This window comes from Moschus berezovskii, chromosome 2 (genome assembly GCF_049115385.1).
Source record: "Moschus berezovskii isolate FMDL1 chromosome 2, NW_MosBer_1.0, whole genome shotgun sequence".
Taxonomy (NCBI): Eukaryota; Metazoa; Chordata; class Mammalia; order Artiodactyla; family Moschidae; genus Moschus; species Moschus berezovskii.
The window spans coordinates 40,225,618-40,240,663 of NC_142461.1; the positions used below are offsets into that span (position 1 = coordinate 40,225,618).

A 15,046-nucleotide genomic window follows, 5' to 3' on the forward strand; every position below is an offset into this window, starting at 1 on the left:
TATGAACATGTGAACTTCCTCTTCTGTGAGACACGACAAACCATCTCTCTGTTTCAGCATTTTTCTTGATGATAACCTCATTTATACCGGCTTTATACATGTATCCATTTATACAGTAATCATTTATTACTAGTGATTCTTCAACTACTTTGCCTAACCTCTTAATTTGGATGTGTGAGTGCATGCTCAGTTGCTTCAGTCGTGTCCTACTCTTTGTGACCCCATGCCCTCCAGGCTCCTGTGTCCATGGGATTCTCCAGGCAAGAATACTGGAGCAAGTTGCCCTGCCCTCCTCCAGGGGATCTTCCTGACCCAGGGATGAAAGCCACATCTCTTATGTTTCCTGCATTGGCTATGGGTTCTTTACCACTAGCACCACCTTGGAAGCCCTGGTTTAGATGGCTTCTGCTCAATTAACTGGGGAGACTTTTTTTTGCACTTTGTTTCTGTTTTAGCATTACATGTATTTATTTATTTAAGATGAGAGTTTTGCCTTAGGCTCATGTACAAGTGGCTTGCCAGGTGGCTCAGTGGTAAAGAATCCACCTGCCAGTGCAGAAGATGCGGGTTCAATCCCTGGGTCAGGAAGATCCCCTGGAGGAGGAAATTGCAACCCACTTCAGTATTCTTGCCTGGAAAATTCCATGGACAGAAGAGCCTCAAGGGCTGTAGTCTATGGGGTCACAAAAGAGTTGGACATGACTGAGCGACTAAATACACACACGTGCTGTGTAAACAATTGTACTCCTTGACTAGTAAGCAAGCTCAGTTCTTGTTTAGTTTCTTGGAGTGCACGTAGATTTTTAAAAAAATCACTAAACCCCTGTAACCATTCTAAATCCCTGGCATAACCAAAGTTAGGACGTTGTTTCTACAGTTTTATTTTTCCTATCTTGTCTAGATTGTAATGCAAGAACTGGCCTTCCTCAAGTTCTCTAAAGGAACGTAAAGAGAGAACCTTCCTTAGCTGCTCCCTTGAGGATACGATGGACCTTGATCTTTACTTTTTAATTCTCAATTTTAAACAATTTGAGTATTATGTTGAAATATAAGAACTGAATGGTATTTTGAAAAGCAAACTGTAACAAATGGCCTTTGCAGGTATTGATGTTATATCACTTGGCCAGCTTTTGGGTGTCCATGGAATACACGTTTTATCAGGAATTAATAAAGTTGGGAAATGACCCGCCAGGTTTCTGACATCTTTTCTTTCTGGCACGCTAGGGAGAACAGGAGATATAAATCTTGTTTGTGTTGCTCACTCGTTTGAGGGCAGGGGTAAGCAGGGCCCATTGGCCGCCCGTTCTTGGGCTGGCGGGGAGGGTGTGTGGAGAAGAGTTAGATTCGTGGCCGGTCACCCACTCTGCCAGCTGTAATTCTCACTGCATTTGGGAGTGGGTGGGGGGGGGTGTCAGCACCCTGGTACATGCTTGTCAAAATCAGCCAAGATCTTTGAGTGAACTTCACTTTAAAATCTTTGAAAGTAGCCATCCAAACTGCAACAATTGTTCCTCCTGAAGGAGTATGCCCAAAGCCGAGGAAGGAACTGTGGCGTCTTGGCCAGAGCTGGAGCTGAGGACCCAGGAGGTTTGGGGTGTGGCCAGGCCTCATTCTTGAGCCTCAGACTTACACATTGCACTGCCTGGGGCATCTCTGCTGGAGTGTCCCACAGGCACTTGGAAGTTCAGTGTCCAGAAAAGGACCCATCATCCTCACATCCTCCACTTCAGCTATTGTAAAAACTAACAGGGTAATGAGAGGCTGAGGGCTCCGCAGAAGAAATAAACTTTAGTGCGGTGGGTTTCCATTGATGAGGGCAGCTTGGTTTTGTGTCCAGCCCTTGTCTTTGTATCTCTCCCTTACTTATGGGCTGTATTGCTTTGTAGTCTTCTCCAGTTGATTTTTTATTCTTTTCTGGATCCTTCTCTGAGCTCATCTGAGTAGCTTAGAGACTTTCCAGGAGTGAGTTTCTCCTCAGCTGCCCCTTCCTCCTTTTTTGCCCACCCCCATCCCTTCCCTTTCCTTCATAACAGTACACCTGAGGTTCTTCTTTGTTAGGTAGGGCCTCTGTGTCTTCTGCCTCATTTGGCAAATGACACCACCCTTATGGCAGAAAGTGAAGAGGAACTAAAGAGCCTCTTGATGAAAGTGAAAGAGGAGAGTGAAAAAGTTGGCTTGAAGCTCAACATTCAGAAAACAAAGATCATGGCATCTGGTCCCATCACTTCATGGGAAATAGATGGGGAAACAGTAGAAACAATGTCAGACTTTATTTTTGGGGGGCTCCAAAATCACTGCAGATGCTGATTGCAGCCATGAAATTAAAAGACACTTACTCCTTGGAAGGAAAGTTATGACCAACCTAGATAGCATATTAAAAAGCAGAAACATTACTTTGCCAACTAGCCTCTGTCTAGTCAAGGCTATGGTTTTTCCAGTGGTCATGTATGGATGTGAGAGTTGGACTGTGAAGAAAGCTGAGCGCTGAAGAATTGATGCGTTTGAACTGTGGTGTTGGAGAAGACTCTTGAGAGTCCGTTGGACTTTAAGGAGATACAACCAGTCCATCCTAAAGGAGATCAGTCCTGAGTGTTCATTGGAAGGACTGATGTTGAAGCTGAAACTCCAATACTTTGGCCACCAGATACGAAGAGTTGACTCATTGGAAAACACCCTGATGCTGGGAAAGATTGGGGGCAGGAGGAGAAGGGGACGACAGAGGATGAGATGGTTGGATGGCATCACCGACTCGATGGATAGGAGTTTGGGTAAACTCCGGGAGTTGGTGATAGACAGGGAGGCCTGGCGTGCAGTGATTCGTGGGGTCGCAGAGAGTTGGACACGACTGAGCGACTGAACTAAACCGAACTGAACTAGTCTTTTGAGCTTTACGGAGGATAAACATTGCTCTGGGTATAAAGGAACTCAGATTTTGGCATATTGAAGGCAGTGTGTAGCTGAGGTATAGTAAGAGCTATTTGGCTAATGGGCAAGCCTGTCTGAAGAAGGCCTTCTGGTCTGACAAGGTAGCGAGCGTATTAAAAAAATGACTCCAGGTCTAGACTGTTAAGAGTTTCAATCCTTGTTTCAGTATTTACTTGATGTGTAACATAGGGCAAGTTTCTTAACCTCTCTGAGCCTTTATTTTTTTGGCCATAAAGCATGAGATAATATTAGTATTTACCTCAGTATCTTGTGAGCATTAAAGGGGTTAAAAGATCTAAAGTGCTTCTCAGAACCATGTTTAGCACATAGTAAACACTTAAGTCTTTCCTAGTGGCTCAGACAGTAAAGAATCTGTCTCCAATGCAGGAGACCTATGTTTGATCCCTGGGTCTGAAAGATCCCCTGGAGAAGGTAACAGCAACCCACTGCAGTATTCTTGCCTGGGAAATTGCATGGACAGAGGAGCCTGGTGGGCTACAGTCTGTGGGGTCGCAAAGAGTTGGACACGAGAGAGTGGCTAACACTTTCACTTTCAAACACTTAATAAATGTCTTAAACATTTAGTAATATTATTACTATTATAATTGAATTTGAAACTCATCCATGAGAATCAAAGTGATCCTACCAGTCACTCCTGGTTTTTCCTGGCATAGTCAATTTCATAAAATGGCCTCACAATAAATATTTCTTCAATTGGCTTTCCTGCATTGTATTTTCTCATAGCTATTCACTGGTTCGTTAATGAGAAATAGACCATTCCTTGTCTCATACTGACTTGTCATCAACAGTTTACTGTCTTCCACACCAGAGTTTATGGTCACTGAGGAAGGGATTGTTTCTTGTGCGTTGTTTTATCCTCAGTACCTAATATAGGGCTCTGACCATAATATGTGCTCAAAACAAATTTTTACGTGTGAGATGAACATAATTCTGATAGAAATAAAGTTGATAAATTAAGAACATCAACTTCTTCAGCTGGTTTATACCTTTCTAGAAAAAGGACCATTCCACCCTCTTTTCCGAGAGCCTCGCCCAATCATCTCATAGCATCTCATATCTTGCATGTCTTTTCTGTGAAGTTCTTTAGCAGCAGTGAAAAATGAAGATTTGCTTTCATCTCACAGGCTGCCGTGTACTCTCCTTGTGATAAGAGAGAATCAAACAGATATGGCTTATAAAATAGCCCCTCGTGTTGGAAGAAGGGTGTCCTGGCCTTGGAGGAGTCTCCGGATACCATCTCAGACTCCAGGGTCACACAGTCACGGTCACGATTGACCTTTGTAGAGGAATCTTCTGACTGCTGTTTGGTGAGCACAGAGCCCAGGGAGATGATTGTGGTTTGCCCTCTACTCTTTCTGTAGTTGGCAGTCTTGTGAGGTAATTTTTTGCATCAGTCTTCAACTTTTGCCTGTTCCCTCATAATATTTCTTTATAGAAGACTGTTGCTTTGGGTTTGCAGATCACTTCTGTACTAGGTTTTTGGTATATATGAGAGCAATATACATCAAACACATCAATAGCCTCTTTGTTACCGTCAAAGCCAACATTTAAGCACCTGGTGTGTTATCCTCAGGGTAAGTGAGAGAAGGGAAAAATAATAATAATACTTACTTTGTTCACTGACGATTTTAAGTGCTTTGCAGATAGTAGCTTATTTAATTCATTTTTATTGACTCCATTTTAAGGATGAGGAAACTGAGGCACAGAGAGCTTTAGTAATGTGCTCACAGTCCCCCTACTAGTAACAAGTGGATCCTTAATTTGAACCTGGCACTCCATCTTCAGAGTCCATGCTCTTAACCATGAAGCTAGACCTGAACCCCTACTTTGGAAGCCAGTAGTTCTGTCTCCAGAACCCTCCACGCTGGAAGCTGTGTTGGCAATCAGTCCCTGTTGGGCTAAAGGGTAGGAAGTGGTATGGAAGAAACAGACCTGGATAATGTTCATCAACTAAAATTAATCCCTTGGGAAATCACTGGTTACGAAAAACTGAGATGCACCAAAGCAGTCTAGCTAAGCAAGGTTTGTTTCCTGCTTTAACACATTTACTACATGGACAGTTGCAGAGCTGGTCACAGTCCTTTAGGGAACCAGTGAGTCTGCAGAAGAAAGACTGCAGCTTTGCTCTTCACAACCTTGAATGTTAGCCATGCAGAAAAGCATAAGGGAACCGAACCCCTGGTTTGTGACCATGGAAAGAGGGCTTCAGAATTCTGCCCCATCTCCGCTGCCTTTCTCAGTCTTCCTCAGAAGCCTATGAATGCATTCTCGAGATTCCATTGCCTCAGGCAGAGGCAAACCTAAGATAGACTATGCTAAGTACTGAGTTCCAAAGAATAGCAAGGAGAGATTAAAAAAGCCTTCCTCAGCGATCAATGCAAAGAAACAGAGGAAAACAACAGAATAGGAAAGACTAGGGATCTCCTCAAGAAAATTAGAGATACCAAGGGAACATTTCATGCAAAGATGGGCTCAATAAAGAACAGAAATGGTATGGACCTAACAGAAGCAGAAGATACTAAGAAGAGGTGGCAAGAATACACAGAAGAACTGTACAAAAAAGATCTTCATGACCAAGATAATCACAATGGTGTGATCACTCACCTAGAGCCAGACATCTTGGAATGTGAAGTCAAGTGGGCCTTAGGAAGCATCACTGTGAACAAAGTTAGTGGAGGTGATGGAATTCCAGTTGAGCTATTTCAAATCCTAAAAGATGATGCTGTGAAAGTGCTGCACTCAGTATGTCAGCAGATTTGGAAAACTCAGCAGTGGCCACAGGACTGGAAAAGGTCAGTTTTCATTCCAATCCCAAAGAAAGGCAATGCCAAAGAATGCTCAAACCACTGCACAGTTGCACTCATCTCACACACTAGTAAAGTCATGCTCAAAATTCTCCAAAGCAGGCTTCAGCAATACATGAACCATGAACTGAGATGTTCAAGTTGGTTTTAGAAAAGGCAGAGGAACCAGAGATCAAATTGCCAACATCCGCTGGATCATGGAAAAAGCTAGAGAGTTCCAGAAAAACATCTATTTCTGCTTCATTGACTATGCCAAAGCCTTTGACTGTGTGGATCACAATAAACTGTGGAAAATTCTGAAAGAGATGGGAATCCCAGACCACCTGACCTGCCTCTTGAGAAACCTGTATGCCGGTCAGGAAGCAACAGTCAGAACTGTACATGGAACAACAGACTGGTTCAAAATAGGAAAAGGTGTACGTCAAGGTTGTATATTGTCACCTTGCTTATTTAACTTATATGCAGAGTACATCATGAGGAACGCTGGGCTGGAAGAAGCACAAGCTGGAATCAAGATTGCCGGGAGAAATATCAATAACCTCAGATATGCAGATGACACTACCCTTATGGCAGAAAGTGAAGAGGAACTCAAAAGCCTCTTGATGAAAGTGAAAGAGGAGAGTGAAAAGGTTGGCTTGAAGCTCAACATTCAGAAAACAAAGATCATGGCCTCTGGTCCCATCACTTCATGGGAAATAGATGGAAAAACAGTGGAAACAGTGTCAGACTTTATTTTTTTGGGCTCCAAAATCACTGCAGATGGTGATTGCAGCCATGAAATTAAAAGACACTTGCTCCTTGGAAGGAAAGTTATGACCAACCTTGATAGTATATTAAAAAGCAGAGACATTACTTTGCCAACCAAGGTCCGTCTAGTCAAGGCAATGGTTTTTCCCGTGGTCATGTATGGATGTGAGAGCTGGACTGTGAAGAAAGGTGATCGCCGAAGAATCGATGCTTTTGAACTGTGGTGTTGGAGAAGACTCTTGAGAGTCCCTTATACTGCAAGGAGATCCAACCAGTCCATTCTAAAGGAGATCAATCTTGGGTGTTCATTGGAGGGACTGATGCTAAAGCTGAAACTGCAATACTTTGGCCACCTCATGCGACGAGTTGACTCACTGGAAAAGACTCTGATGCTGGGAAAGGTTGGGGGCGGGAGGAGAAGGGGACGATGGAGAATGAGATGGCTGGATGGCATCACCGACTCTGTGGACATGAGTTTGAGTGTACTCCAGGAGTTGGTGATGGACAGGGAGGCCTGGCGTGCTGTGATTCATGGGGTCGCGGAGAGTCGGACACAACTGAGCGACTGAACTGAACTGAACTGACTCCTTGAAAGGAAAGTTATGACCAGCCTAGATAGCACAGCATATTAAAAAGCAGAGACATTACTTTGCCAACCAAGGTCCGTCTAGTCAAGGCTATGGTTTTTCCATTAGTCATGTATGGATGTGAGAGTTGGACTGTGAAGAAAGCTGATCGCTGAAGAATTGATGCTTTTGAACTGTGGTGTTGGAGAAGACTCTTGAGAGTCCTTTGGACTTTAAGGAGATCCAACCAGTCCATTCTAAAGAAGATCAGTCCTGAGTGTTCATTAGAAGGACTGATAGTGAAGCTGAAACTCTAATACTTTGGCCACCTCATGCGAAGAGTTGACTCACTGGAAAGACTCTGATGCTGAGAGGGATTGGGGGCGGGAGGAGAAGGGGACGACAGAGAATGAGATGTCTGGATGGCATCACTGACTCGATGGACGTGAGTTTGAGTGAACTCTGGGAGTTGGTAATGGACAGGGAGGCCTGGCGTGCTATGATTCATGGGGTCGCAAAGAGTCAGACATGACTGAGCAACTGAACTGAACTGAACTGAGTGAACGAAGGGTCCTGCCAGTGGGTCCTACAAGGTGGGTGGAGTATATCTTGAATCCAACGTAGTTAAGACTGTCTGCATTATCTGAGGATGGATTTATCATGTTCAAAGGATGAGGTCATAAGCTGATGGGAAGGAATAGATCTAGGGAGACAGCAACAGTTCTTTTTTATCCCCCAGCTTTATCGAAGTATAACTGACAAAATTATAAGATATTTTAGGTATCCGTCATGATTTGATACACGTATACACTACAGAAGCATGTATCCATCCATTAAGTGGACACATCCATCACCTAACCCTCACAGGCAGTTATTTCTAAAGAACCTCAGGGTAGGTGAAAGTGAAAGTGCTAGTCAGTGGAGTCCAACTCTTTGGGACCCCATGGACTATACTTGCCAGGCCCCTCTGTCCATGGGATTTCCTAGGCAAGAATACTGAAGTGGGTAGCCATTCCCTTCTCCGGGGGATCTTCCCAACCCAGGGATCAAACCCAGGTCTTCTGCACTGCAGGCACATTCTTTACCACTGAGCTACCTCAGAGTAGGTGGTGGAGACCAAAGCTTCCACAGGCCTAGCTCCTTTCCTCCTGCCATCCCAGGGTCTGTGTTGCCCGGGGCAGCTGAAGCAAGTTGTGACCAGGAACCAGTCCTGAGTAGAGGCTCTGCTCCCACCACCAGCATGGCTCCTTCTTAGTCCGAGTACTATAGTAATCTTCATTCTATACAGACATGCTCCCAACTAACATCTGCTGTAACCCTTTGTACCACTATCATCCTGTTCTTGTTTACTGAGTAAATGGTACAGCTGTAGGCAGCAGGGAATTTTCCATGGGATAAAGAAGATGAGGATGTAATACTATAGGATTACAATCCAAATATAAAAATATATTAAGGTAAGAACATGAAAAGTCATAGGAACATGTGGACACTAGAATGTTATCAATATGAAAATTAGGTGTACACATACACACACACACACACACTTATTGCTCTAAATATAAACACATAGTAGAGAATGGGGAAGCTTTATGGAAAGAACGCTCACCCTGGGCCTGCCAGCATTTTATCCCACCTCTGCCCCTAACTCGCCACGTAAGTTTGGAAAAATCACTTGTCTGTTGCCTTTGGTTTATAAACCTAGTAAAGCAGGTTAAATTGTCTTTATAATATTTTCCAACTCTAAAATGATTCTAAGATGTAGTTGAACTGACCTCAACTCATGATTGTGTGGGAGCTAATTACTGTAGTCAGATCAGTGATGGAAAGTCGTGGTGGAAATATAGGCATGGCTGTAATTATTTTACACAAAAGGATTTCTGTGTGCCTTGTAACTCTACTTCTGGATGAACTGCTGTTGCAGTTTTTAAAATAAAAAATGTTTAAAAGAAATCCTTGGCCTTAGCTGTGGAGCTCTGAAACCCAAATCTGACTGGTGCTTCCTTCCTAGCTGTGTTCACGTTTTCGTGTGCTTGGCAAGCGTAGTGGTCAGCCGGGCTTTTGTTTCCATCAGTCTCCCTCTCTGGTGACCTAGTACCATTCCTCTGCCTGTGTTTCTTTGCTAAAAACAGAGATTTTATGTAGGGCTAGAAAAACCATGGCAGTATGGTTTCTTTATCCTGAGTTCTGTGTTCAGTTCAGTTCAGTCGCTCAGTCATGTCCGACTCTCCGTGACCCCATGAATCACAGCACGCCAGGCCTCCCTGTCCATCACCAACTCCCGGAGCTCACTCAAACTCATGTCCACAGAGTCGGTGATGCCATCCAGCCATCTCATTCTCCATCGTCCCCTTCTCCTCCCGCCCCCAACCTTTCCCAGCGAGTCAACTCGTCTCATGAGGTGGCCAAAGTATTGCAGTTTCAGCTTCAGCATCAGTCCCTCCAATGAACACCCAGGATCGATTTCCCTTAGAATGGACTGGTTGGGTCTTCTTGCGGTTCAAGGGACTCTCAAGAGTCTTCTCCAACACCACAGTTCAAAAGCATCCATTTCAATTCCCCTTTCCCCCATCTTTCACTTGAGAAAAAAAAAAAAAGGCCAAATTTGGGACTTACACTAAATTGACTGCTTTTTCCGTTATGATTTTTCTCAAAAACCTTGGAGCCAATAGAAGTGGGAATATTCCTGTGGGCTTAGAACAAGTGAAGTCACCAGAACATGGGCTCTTGCTGACTCTATGATTCACCCTTCAGCACCATTAGTCAGTGCAAAGAAGTTGCTAAAATAGGTCACAGAAAGTTGATTTTATATGATTGTATAGTTTCCGTTGGTTATATTTTTCGGAAACCTAACATGCCTCATCACCAACCAGCATCCTAATTCCTAACAAATCTATATGGGAACTCTGAAAATGAAGTGTCTTTGACTTTTTTTGCGGTTGTTCTGTTAATGCATTTTATCTTTCTTGGCTAAGGAGGACTATAGTTAAACTAATTTCACAAACGTCTAGAGTTACCTTCTTAAAACACAGATCTTTTCATGCTACTCTGTTCTTAAATGAATCATGGTTCCCCATTCTTTACAAAAATCAAGTGTAAATTTTCTAAAGGATCCAGATAATCTTTCTAAATTTATCACCTGCACCTTTCTTCCCCTCCTAGTGATAAAGATCCCTGGTGTTATTTGCTCAGTCATGTCTGACTCTTTGTGACCCCATAGACTATAGCCTGCCAGGCTCCTCTGTCCATGGGATTTTCCAGGCAAGAATACTGGAGTGGGTTGCCATTTCCTTCTCCAGGGGATCTTCCCGATCCAGAGATTGAAAGTGGGTCTCCTGCATTGCAGGCAGATTCTTTACCACCTGAGCCACCAGGGAAGCCCCTTCTTCCCCCATCTAGGTGCTAATTTTGAATGTGCCATGTGTGTTCAACCAACTTAGCCTTTGCTCATGATGTCTCCTCACCCAGAAGACCTTACCAGCCTTCTTCACTTTTCACAATCCTCCATTATCCTGAGACCTTTCCATCTTTTTCAATTTTTTAAATTGAAGTATAGATAACTTACAATATTGCATTAACTTCCGGTGTACAGTGTAGTGATACACTGTTTTTATACACTGTACTCTATATAAAGTTATTATAAAATATTTCCATATTTCCTGTACTATGCATTATATTCTTGTAACTTATTTATTTTATATCTGCTAGTTCATACCTCCCTTCACCTATCTTTCTCCTTTCCTGACCTCTTTCCCCTCTAATAACAACTAGTTTGTTCTCTGTATCTGTGTATTTTTAATTACAGTTATGTTTTTTCTTTTACTTCATGTTTCCACAGCACATTTTATTCTGCTGTGCATTATAGGTAATTGCTTGACCATTCACCTCTCACACTAGGTTGGCAGTTCTTTGATGCAATGAATTGTAGACAACTTTCTATTGTATCAGATATGAGCCTATGAGGCTGTTTGGCTGAATTCTGTGTGTTGGTACTTGGAAAATCAGGATGCACAGGTTTTGTTTTTTTTTTTTGGTTTCCAGAATGAAAATGACCTGATCTCTCTTTCAGTTTTCCTTACCTAAAGCTTGAGTCAGGTTGAATAAAGTTTGTTATTATTAATACTGTCAGTAAGAGCTATCATTTAGTGAGTTAACTTTATGCCCAGACCTGTGCTAAGAAGTATTCATCTGTTATCTTATTTAATATTAATAATAATTTAATGTGTTAGATAATATTGTCCTGATTTTACAAAGGAGAAAGTGGAGGCTTAGAAAAGGTAATCTCACCCAAGGCCATCAGGCTATAAGTGGAGAAGCTCCAGGCCCACTCTGAAGGCCACACGTAACCACGCTATAAAATTGCCTCTCAAGTCTGAGGAAGCTTAGGACTCATTCACTCCACCGCAAATAAAACACAGTGTGATCTAGATTGAAAATCTGGAGGTTGGCATTCCACCCTCAACTTGCACACTTTGTGGTGTACCCTTGGCCAAGTCATTTTGTTTCCTGGAACCTCATTCCAAATCTGTTAAATCAGTTAAAATGCTTTTAGAAGCAAGTAATAGAATACTCAACTCAGTAAAAGTGGCATAAATAATGAGGCCATTTATCATTTTATTTTTTCATCTAACAGATAGCTGTTGGACACAGTGCATATCAAACACTGTAGGCAGTAAATACTTAAGGACACCTACCTCTGCTGGCCCCAGAGTCATCCAAGATCCAGGTCCTTTTCATCTTTTCTCTCTGCTGTCCTCAGTATACTGGTGTGTCTCTTCTTTCCCTCACTGATGCAAGATGGCTGCATTAGCCCCAAAGATATATATCAGCAGCCAAAGTCAGGAAGGGAAAAGCAGGCCATCTTGCCTGGGTCTTTTCTCAGAGGACCCCAAGAGCACCCCATCAGCAGTCAGAACTGGGTTCCATACTGGTCCCTAAAGCAACCTCTGGCAAAGGAAAACAGGATTACCAATTGTTTTAAACAAACCATGACACTTCTGTGGGGGCAGGGAGAAGCCCTCTCCACACCTAAACACAATTAGGGTTCTCTTGATAAAGAAGGGGGAGACACTTGATGGAGTAGATAGGCACCTGACAGGTTCTGCCTCAGATAGGGCTGGGCTGAAGAGATTTCTGGTTCCTTCTGCCTCTGTGTTTCTGTGATTCAGTGTTACCCAAAGATCGAGCGCTTATCTTAAAATCTGGTGGCCTAATTATGGGAGATTCTTTTATTCTTAATTCCTGTAGATTAATGAAACAGAATGAGAAGCTCAGCGTGGCAGACAGTGAGCATCATTTGAAAGCTGATGTTTGGAAATGTTTTCTGGGTAAAGAAAAGTTCCATAAGCACTAGCGGTTATCCCTGTTACAGAAGACAGAAAACCTCTGAATTTAAGAGGTTGAGTCTGTGATCTTCTGGTAAGGTTCGCATCCAAAAAAGTAAAATTGACCAGGTCTGTGTTGACTTGTACACTATCACTGTTGCTCCCAGCACAAAGAACTTAGATGGAGAAGATCCCTAGCTGTGTATCTAACTCCTCCATGGCCAGGTATGTTATGGGTCTGTTTCTTCTAGAGCCTACACAGGTAGTATGTCCTTTCCCCTAAGTTTATGAAGGGAAATCAAATGGGATGTTCTCTTTCACCAACAAAGAAAGATCTCCAAAGTAGCTCATCACTTGAGCTTAGTTCATTTCTCCCAGAATAAGTTTGTTAACGACCGTCCATGAGCACTGCAGTGGCCAGCACTGTGTACCGTATGTAAAATGTCCAGGACCCAGCCTGTCTTCGTTTCCTGTAGATCATTCTCTTCACGTTCTTTGCTGTGGGCATTTGTGGCAGTGTCATGGTTGACGTGCATCCTGATAAATTCACTTCCCTCATGTGACTCTAATGAGAACAAAGACCCCAAACTAGTTAACTTCTCCCTAGTTTCTGGCTTGAACACGGTCAGATACTAGAATATGAAACAGACTTGGAAAGCAAAGAGACTTGATTGATCTAGAATGTCAGAGAAGTCTTCATTGAGGAAAGGATGTTCCAGCTGAGCGTTGAGGGCTGAGCACGTAGCGGAGGTGGGGATGAACACAGCTTGCGTGGGGAGTGGTCAGAGGCTCAGCCAGAACAGGACTCATAATGGACTATGAGATTATAGAGGACCTTCAAAGCCAGACAGAGAGAAATAGCATGGTATGTTGGGCAAGAAGCACTTGAAAATTTCTTGAGAGTCAAGATTGAAAGGATATGGACTTCCCGGTGATCCAGTGGTTGAGACTTTGAGCTTCCACTGCAGGGGACATGGGTTTGATCCTTGGTGGGGGAACTAAGATGCTGCATGCCATCTTGTCCTCTCTCCCTCCCTTTGCACACTCCACTCCCGGGGAGAAATAACTTCCAGGCAGCTTTAGGAGAGGAAGCAGGCACGTATCTCTCAGCCTCTGCAGGAAACACTGATTCTGGCCTGCTCCTCTCGAGGTGCTTTGCCACCCATCAGCCCTGTGTGGGCAGCCCCCTGGGAGGAAAAATCTGTGTTGAGTGATCTAGTGATCCACTGGATCCAGTGATCCAGTGTTGCTGGTGACTCACAGGTAAGTCTGTGTAATTCTGGGGTTCTGTTCATGGCTACACCCCTAACCTGTAACCTCCAGCTGGCTCATGTTTGGATTGCTATGAGTCTGACTACCCTCTATCCATCTCAGTTGGTTTGCAACCTGGGTGAAGAAGAGAGATGCTGTTTACTGGGTCCCCTCAGGCCCTTAGAGTATGGAAGGGTTGGTAGATGGGGTGGAAACTCTGCCAGTCATCATGATGTGAAGTGATGGGACTCAAATTAGGATGACTGTGGCAAAAGAGACAGTGGGACTTTTCTCTTTGGTGAGAAGAGAAAGTGACTTTCCCCAGCACTGGCTCCGTAAAAGAAAGTGACTTTTCTCTTTTGTGAAAAGAGAAGGAACTGCTATCCCTGGGCTGTGAACTCTTGATAGGATCTGTCTGACTTATTTGGCGTTCCCACAGATCCCAGCATAGTCCTTTGTGCGTGCATCCAACAAGTGCTTATGGAGCCAGTGCCGCTAATATGGGGGTGAGAGGGACATCCAGGTCCCTGTCTTCAAGGAGCAGCAGTTCTTTGAAAGAAATAGAAGAAAGTTGTAAGATAAGAGACTGAGAGGGGCCCTTTAGCTGATGTGCTGAGGGGGCGGTGACCTCACTGAGGATGGCACCTTTGAGGTGAAACGCTGAGGAGATGAAGACATCAGTGGAGCTGGGGGGAGATGTTTCAGAGAGAGGACACAGCAGCTCCAGAGTCCTCGAGGCCAGGAAGCACTCAGCTTGTTCAAAAAACACAGGAGGCTTTTGGCTGGAGTTAGAGAAGAAATGTGAGATGGTGTGAGGTGAGGTCAGAGCAGGAGTCAGAGGCCAGACTGTGCAGAACAGAAAGCAGAGACATTGGAAGCATCTAGAACCTGGAGGAAGGAGACAGATTGAGGTGTAGGAGATGCAGGTGCAAGTGAGTACTTTGGGATAGACACAATACACTTTGGGATATTAGAAGACGAAGAGAAGAGATCCGTAGAGGGGTAATTTTCAGATGTAATAGAGGAAGAGATTCTGAAGAAGAGGGAGATTCCATCTTCAGAGTGGAGGTGGAAGGGCTAGCTTTTCCTGGTCTTCTTTTGAGACCAGAAGCTGAAGTAGGAAACAGATCGATTGAATTCTTAAGATGTATCAGGCATCATTCTGAGAGTTACTGATCTCTTCATAATAATACAATGAGGTAGGTACTACTATGCATGCGTGCTAAGTTGCTTCAGTCATGTTTGACTCTTTGCAACCTTATGGATTGTAGCCCACCAGGCATTATAGCCCATCCCAGCCCACCATGGGATTCTCCAGGCAAGGGTATTAGGAGTGGGTTGCCATGCCCTCTTCCAGGGGATGTTCCTGACCCAGGGATCACACCCACATCTCTTAACATCTCTTATGTCT

At 43.8% G+C, this 15,046-nt stretch overlaps 1 protein-coding gene across 3 annotated transcripts in view; it reads left to right on the forward strand.

The window, feature by feature from the left end:
- PLEKHM3 (pleckstrin homology domain containing M3) overlaps nt 1-15,046 on the forward strand; it is a 218,623-nt gene that overhangs the window by 29,336 nt on the left and 174,241 nt on the right. The gene's annotated exons all lie outside the window — the stretch shown is intronic.